This window comes from Phaethon lepturus, unplaced genomic scaffold (assembly GCF_000687285.1).
Source record: "Phaethon lepturus isolate BGI_N335 unplaced genomic scaffold, ASM68728v1 scaffold792, whole genome shotgun sequence".
Classification (NCBI taxonomy): domain Eukaryota; kingdom Metazoa; phylum Chordata; class Aves; order Phaethontiformes; family Phaethontidae; genus Phaethon; species Phaethon lepturus.
In genome coordinates this window covers 37,537-43,730 of record NW_010521041.1, presented here as the reverse complement: position 1 = coordinate 43,730, position 6,194 = coordinate 37,537, and the positions used below count along the sequence as shown (strand labels likewise).

Genomic DNA, 6,194 nt, shown 5'->3' with positions numbered 1-6,194 from the left:
GTCCTATCGCTAGTTACTCGGGAGAAGAGACCAACACCCTCGTCACCACAACCCCCTTTCAGGTAGTTGTAGAGAGCGATAAGGTCTCCCCTCAGCCTCCTCCAGACTAAACAACCCCAGTTCCCTCAGCCACTCCCCATAAGACTTGTGCTCCAGACCCCTCACCAGCTTTGTTGCCCTTTGGACACACTCCAGCACCTCAGCATCCTTCTTGTAGTGAGGGGCCCAAAACTGAACACAGGATTCAAGGTGCGGCCTCACCAGTGCCGAGTACAGGGGCACAATCACTTCCCTACTCCTGCTGGCCACACTATTGCTGATACTGGCCAGGACGCTGTTGGCCTTCTTGGCCACCTGGGCACACTGCCGGCTCATGTTCAGCCGGCTGTCAACCAGCACCCCCAGGTCCTTTTCCACCAGGCAGCTCTCCAGCCACTCCTCCCCAAGCTTGTAGCATTGCATGGGGTTGTTGTGACCCAAGTGCAGGACGCAGCACTTGGCCTTGTTAAACCTCATACAGTTAACATTCCAGGTCAGGTTGGATGGGGCTCTGAGCAACCTGATCTAGTTGAAAGATGTCCCTGCTCACTGGAGGGAGGCGGACTAGATGACCTTTAAATGTCCCTTCCAACCCAAACTATTCTATGATTCTATGATGAGTACGTACTACTTTCTCTTCCCAGCAGTGCTGGGTGAGAACGTTACAGCCTCAAGACCTGCCAGCTTAGCTGACCATTCTGCATATCATTTCAGCTGTAAATAGTCTTGGGTTAAATCTCTTTTTCCAGAAAGTGTTTAGGGATTGACATCCAGAAGCTAGAGCAGAATCAGAAAAAATTGTGTACCCACATCCAAGTGCAGAATTTGGGAGCCCCCTTGTTGCTACCTGTTATTTCTGAATTTTGCCCAAAATAAAACCAGAATTTACAAACATTGTTTCCCTTTCTAACTGCAAAGAGTTATGTAACTTATGTTGTAATGTAACAACATCAAATCATGAACCTCATCAACTGACATTATAGACAGGTACCATAGCTGTGAACTCACACAAGAAAAAATACGAATGAAAGAAAAATCCTGGTATTTTATTGAGTTCTATTTGAGGAAAGACATTTTTCCCCAAAAATGTTTCCTGTTACGCTGATTAAATCCATTAATTCACTCTAATGTGAACAGCACTTGAAGCTCCATTGATCAGTGTGATCATTGCCGACATTTTCACATTAGCTTGTATGGGTTTATCATTATTCTTAACTTGATTCTTCAAATGTGCTTTCAGAGGACAAGTCATTACTAAGGATTTTATTATGCACAGCCACATTACAATTATTTTTCAGGATTCTCCATTATCTCATTGAACCTTCTAGAACAATGTCGGTTGTCATCAGGTATTCTGAAAACTAAACTCAGACTTTGTACTGCTTTTTGTTACATATACAAATAATGCAAAACAGAATAAGATTTTCTCCAAATATGCTATGAATAGGAGTCTATCATTGTAATTTTAGGTCGGGTACCAGCGCAAAGACATACAAGGGAATATTGGCAAAGATACCCAACAAGAGTTGGGTTTCCTGTTCTTCACCTGCTATCGTCAGAACATGTACTCAGGAACAAGTAGAGTTAACCCTTCTGACGGACAATAACAATTCACACGTCCCAGGGACTTCTTTTCAGTGGCCGAGGAACACATTTGCTGGAGCCTATCAACATCCTGCAACAGAACAATCTCCAGCCTCAAGTCCAGTGAGTCTGGCTGAGTGATGTACAGGCAGTTAGTTAAGTCTATGTCAAAGCATTTAGGGAATACATGTATCTTTATAAATACTTCATTTTTATTGAGGCTTCCAGTTCACTTAGTAGAGCACAATTCAGTCAGTATGGCAACTGCTATATGAAATTGAGTCATGGGTCAGCAATCAAGGCTGAATTTACCCTTTACATACGAAGTACCACTACGTTTTGACCAGCAAGTTTGCCAGATGAGCAGGGATTTGGACAACAGCTTGAGAGTTAACTACTGAAGTTCTGGTCCAAAAAATTCTCACTGGTAAAGGAGACGCTGGTGCTGTCCAGTGGTAGGCTTGGGCCGATTCTTCACTGAGGTCACTGTATGTTGGTACACACTTAGTTCTGCAGGAAGAGCCTTCCTTGTGTGATCCAGGAGTCTTGAACCCAACGGGTAATGCTATCTTTATGACTTAGGCTTCAATTTAAATTAAGACATATTTAGTTACTTTTCCCAGCTATTCAAGATGTATTTAACCAGTTTTACACCATCATTGTGTCTTAAACTAGTGAACATAAGGTTCTGGAGATGCTGGCTATGTGCTGATAGGAGAAACAGTCTAGGTTGCAACCTCAGCTCATCCTGGAGTTGCTACTCTATGAGCAGCCTTTGATGGTGATACCTCTGCCACCTGTACTTCTCTTATTAGACTCTGGCAATCTTGCTACAGGGGGCAAGAAGACTTACCAAAACTGGGATAATTCTGCTTCTGTTGACTTCACTACTTATGGCTTAAAAAAAAGACCACCACCACCACATTTACTACGACTAGGATTTGGGCAAAACTACTGTTTCCATATGAACAGTTTTTGTGACTTTGTGTACCAAGTCCCTGTTTTCACAGTATTTAAATTTATTACTAATTCTAAATATAGGAAAGTTGCACCTTTGACCATCAAAGAATCCCTCCAGTAAGTCGACCAGTCCTGCTCTTTCTCCAAGACTGGAATACTGAAACGCATTACAGCATACCTTCTGTCTCCCACCATAACAACAAGCATAAAATTTCCAGAATGTTATAAAAATATTCGTTACCTAGGCCAGTCCTAACATAGAGTTAGGACTCCGACAAGATTACTTGTTGCCCTAGAATGAGCATAAGGGTAAAAATGCAAATGTTTAGGAAACATTAACTGCATATACAAGATACAGCATTAATACTCTCAATTTTTAAGAGTGTTGTTACCTAAAATTGTTCAAAAATATGGCATGTCATTGTAGAATTCCAGAACAATTTCGGTTTCAGGGGACCTTTGGCATTTACCTGCTCTAATGCCTTGCTCAAAGCAGGGCCAACTTTGAAGATAGATGTAACACTGGAGTCAGGGCAAGACAGAGCCTGGTCCAGTCAACTCTTGTGCATATCCAAGGACTGACATATGGCCAGCAGGTCAAGGCAAGTCATTATTTCCCTCTACTCAACAACAGTGGGACTGCATCACAGAACTGGATCCAGCACTTTGGGTTTCCCAGTGCAAGAAAGACATTGGCAAACTGGAGCCAGATGAACTGGTTTCTCCAAACTAGCAACTGTTTTGCTTCCATACCGTACCAAATAAAATTAGTATCAATTTCTGACCAATCTAGTAGAGACTGTAGCCTTTTTTGCCATTGGAAAATATTGTTCCTTAATGTTCTGGGAAATAATTACATTTTGGGACCAGAGGTATACTTGCCATTTCTGATAGTCAGTTTCTGATTGTCCCGTTCCAAAATTTTATTTTTATACTACATTTACATTCCAAACAGCAACTAGATTTTAAAGCTGATGCCTGCAAGCAAGTATACCTCTTGCTTTCTGCATTGACTTTTACTCACAAATCCTGACCAAATTTGTATGTTTAGAGCTTCCTGGATGCACCTTTCAAGTACATGAATTCCTCTTATAAAAATGCAGCACAGGGACATACAATTTGTTTCAGTGTCACAGTCCCCTTTCAAATGTCACAGAGAACTCTCACCATGAATAATCTGTACCTGTCTCAAGGGGATTTTCATAGACATTACAGGAAACAAATCAGCTTAAAGCAATGCCCTTGTGCAACACACTGCATTCTTACTCGTTCTGTACCTCTGCTACATGGCACACTTAATTTATGTGCAACAGCCCCTGCTTCGTTCTCAACATACGAACACTGACGTACTCACAGAATGAAACGGCTGCATGTACCAAAGTAACATCAGTTATTAGAGTTACATTAGATTCAACACAATATACATTTTAGTTTGGAACATTTTTTAACATCCTCTGCGTGAGACGAATAGTACAATATAGCATCACTAAAAAATATCTACAAATACACCAATAATACAGTGGCAGCACGGGTATTCTGTGGGTCAGGATGGCCGAGCGGTCTAAGGCGCTGTGTTCAGGTCGCAGTCTCCCCTGGAGGCGTGGGTTCGAATCCCACTTCTGACAGCTCCTTTTTTGTGGCTGCACCCGACTGGCAACGGGTCACTAGCGGTGTTCCTCAGGGCTCAATCCCAGGGCAGGTTCTGTTAACACACTTGTGAACAATCTGGAGGCAGGGGTGAAATGCACTGTCAGCAAGTTTGCTGATGATACCAAACTGGGAGGTGCTGTTGACTCTCTTGAGGGACTGGAGGCTTTACAGAGGGTTCTACATAGATTGGAGCATTGGGATGTGATTAATGGGATGAAATTTAACATGTCAAAATGCTGAGTTCTGCACCTGGGGTGGAGTAAGGCCGGGCCCAAGGAGAGAAAGAGGAGCAGCTGGAGAGCAGCCCTGCAGAAAGGGAGCTGGGGGTGCTGGTCAGCAGCAGCCTCGACAGGAGCCAGCAGTGAGCCCCGGCAGCCAAGAGGGCACACCGCATCCCGGGGTGCATCAAACACAGCATGACCAGCCCGTCAACAGAGGTGATTGCCCCGCTGTATTCATAGAATCATTTAGGCTGGAAAAGACCTCTAAGGTCATGAAGTCCGCCATCAGTGTTGGTGCGGCCTCACCTTGAGTATACTGCGTGCAGTTCTGGGCCTCACAGTTCAAGAAGGATGTGAAGGTCCTTGAACGTGTCCAGAGGAGGGCAACAAAGCTGGTGACAGGGCTGGAAGGCATGTCCTATGAGGAGCGGCGAAGGACTTTGGGCTTGTCTAGTTTGGAGGAAAGGAGGCTGAGGGGAGACCTCCTTGCTCTCCACAGCTTCCTGAGGAGGGGAAGTGGAGAGGGAGGTGCTGAGCTCTTGTCCCTGGGATCCAGGGACAGGACATGTGGGAACGGTTGAAAGCTGCGCCAGGGGAGGTTTAGACTGGACATTAGGAAGCATATCTTTACTGAGAGGGTGGTCAAACACTGGAACAGGCTTCCTGGAGAGGTGGTCGATGCCCCAAGCCTGTCAGTGTTTAAGAGGCATTTGGACAGTGCCCTTAAAAACAGGCTTTAACTTCTGGTCAGCCCGGAAGTGGTCAGGCAGTTGGACTAGATGATTGTTGTAGGTCGCTTCCAACTGAACTATTCTATTCTATTCTATGCTATTCTATGCTATTCTATTCTGCTCTGCTCTGCTCTGCTCTACTCTACTGTATTCTATTCTGTTCTTAAAAAAAAAAAAGGGTCTTAAATTAAAGTGGAAGAGCTAACTGTCTCAGCCTAAAGAAGGGAGCAGTTCAGAATCCATCCCCAAATCTGGTGGTGTTTCTGCTTCCTGCCCACCACCATGCCTGCACTAGCCCTGGGTCTTCTCTGCACTAGCCCTGATGCTGGGTGTCAGGCTATATGCCTCACTGACATAGCAAGAAACGTTACAACCCTGAGCTGCTCTTCTGCTGCTTTAGGGAGCAGGACTCACCTGCCAGGCAATCACCTGGAAAGCTCTGGCACTTGCTTAAGTGGCAACAGCAGGGGAGTAAGTAGAGCAGAGCATGAGAGGGAGAGGCAGAACTGCCCTCTCTCCCGCTTTTGCCAGAGGTGAGCTGTTATTTTGGCTCCAGATTTTTCCTAAAACTACAGCTTCCATCTCAAAACTAGCGCTTTTTTTCCCTTTAAACTGCCCTCTCAAATACTTTCAAAATTGCATTATGTTCATGTTTTTTTAAAATTTAAAAACCTCTCAAAAGCACATATGAATCAGTAAATGAATTAAATTGTGACATCACATATTTAGAGTTAAGTGACATTCTGGAATACAAAGTATTTCTAAAAAAAAGGTCACAAGCATCAATCACAAGAATACTTCCCATGAATGAAGTGGAACACTCAGATATTTAGAATCATAGGATACTTCAGGTTGGAAGGGACCTTCAAAGACCACATAGCCTACCCCCTCTGCAATGAGCAGGGACATCTTCAACTAGATGTCCCCTGTCCAACCTGACCTGGAATGTTGCAAGGGCATCTACCACCTCTCTGGGCAACCTGGGCCAGTGTTTCACCACCCTCATTGT

The 6,194-nt window shown here is 44.3% G+C and overlaps 1 non-coding gene across 1 annotated transcript; it reads left to right on the top strand.

The window, feature by feature from the left end:
* The first annotated feature begins 4,125 nt into the window (after positions 1 to 4,125).
* On the top strand, positions 4,126 to 4,208 carry TRNAL-CAG. The gene has a single exon. It is a non-coding gene; the product is annotated as a tRNA-Leu (tRNA).
* The last annotated feature ends 1,986 nt before the right edge of the window (positions 4,209 to 6,194 follow it).